Source organism: Lipotes vexillifer, unplaced genomic scaffold, assembly GCF_000442215.2.
Source record: "Lipotes vexillifer unplaced genomic scaffold, Lipotes_vexillifer_v1.1 scaffold1701, whole genome shotgun sequence".
NCBI lineage: Eukaryota > Metazoa > Chordata > Mammalia > Artiodactyla > Lipotidae > Lipotes > Lipotes vexillifer.
Window position 1 is genome coordinate 980208 of NW_006794217.1, and position 1866 is coordinate 982073.

Here is a 1866-nt window from a genome sequence, read left to right on the forward strand (position 1 = left end):
ATTTTTTTTAAAAAAAGATTTTGTCAGTTGCTCCTATAATACCCCTATGGCGGGAGGCCATCCAGGACCCTGCAGTGCACTTTGTTGTCATACGTCCCAGAGACCCTTTCGTCTACAGCAGTCCCTGAGTCCTCCTTGGTAGTTCACAACCTTGACAGGCCTCCTTGTCCAGGACTGCTATTCTGCAGAATTCCCCTCAATTTGGGTTTGTCCAATGCAGCCTCGCAAATAGGTCCAGGTTATGCACTTTTGGCAGGAATGTCGTGGTGATACTAAATTCTTCTCTGTACATCTTATCAGGAGCTACATGATGTTAATTAAGCCCATTACTGGCAAAGTTAATTGGATTACTTGGTTAAGGTGGTGCCTGCTGGATTTCTCCTTTGTCAAGTTACCACTTTGCCTTTGTAGCAAAGAAGTGCATGAGACATAAGTGGGACATGCCTTGAGACTGGACAGATGTCTTCTTCCCCCTCAAACTTTTACCAGCTCAGTTTCAGCACCCTGGATGGCTCGAGCCAGAATCAGTGATGATGATGGTGGTGGCGATGGTGGTGATGGTGATGATGGTGATGGTGATGATGGTGATGATGATGGTGGTGATGGTGGTGATGATGGTGGTGATGATGGTGATGATGATGGTGGTGATGATGGTGGTGATGATGGTGATGGTGATGATGATGGTGATGATGGTGATGGTGATGGTGATGATGGTGATGGTGATGGCAGTGATGGTGATGGTGATGATGATGGAGGTGATGGTGATGGTGGTGATGGTGATGGTGATGATGGTGGTGATGATGATGGTGATGGTGATGGTGATGATGGTGATGGTGATGGTGGTGATGGTGATGGTGGTGATGGTGGTGATGGTGATGATGATGGTGATGGTGGTGATGATGATGGTGATGATGGTGATGGTGATGGTGATGATGGTGATGATGGTGATGGTGATGGTGGTGATGGTGATGATGATGGAGGTCATGGTGATGGTGATGGTGATGGTGATGATGGTGGTGATGATGATGGTGATGGTGATGATGGTGATGGTGGTGATGATGGTGATGGTGGTGCTGGTGATGGTGATGATGGTGATGGTGATGATGGTGGTGATGATGGTGATGGTGATGATGGTGATGGTGATGGTGATGATGGTGATGGTGATGGCGGTGATGGTGATGATGATGGAGGTGATGGTGATGGTGGTGATGATGGTGATGGTGATGGCGGTGATGGTGATGATGATGGAGGTGATGGTGATGGTGGTGATGGTGGTGATGGTGATGATGGTGGTGATGATGATGGTGATGGTGATGATGGTGATGGTGGTGATGATGGTGATGATGATGATGGTGATGGTGATGGTGATGATGGTGATTTTGGTGATGGTGATGGTGATGATGGTGGTGATGATGGTGATGATGATGGTGATGATGGTGATGGTGATGATGATGGTGATGTTGATGGTGATGATGGTGATGGTGATGGTGGTGATGGTAATGATGGTGATGGTGATGATGATGGAGGTGATGGTGATGGTGATGGTGGTGATGGTGATGATGATGGAGCTGATGGTGATGGTGATGGTGATGATGGTGGTGATGATGATGGTGATGGTGATGATGGTGATGGTGATGATGGTGATGGTGGTGATGATGGTGATGATGATGGTGGTGATGGTGATGATGGTGATGGTGATGATGATGGAGGTGATGGTGATGGTGGTGATGGTGATGGTGATGATGGTGGTGATGATGATGGTGATGGTGGTGATGGTGGTGATGGTGATGATGGTGATGGTGATGGTGATGATGATGGTGATGATGGTGATGGTGGTGATGGTGATGATGATGGAGCTGATGGTGA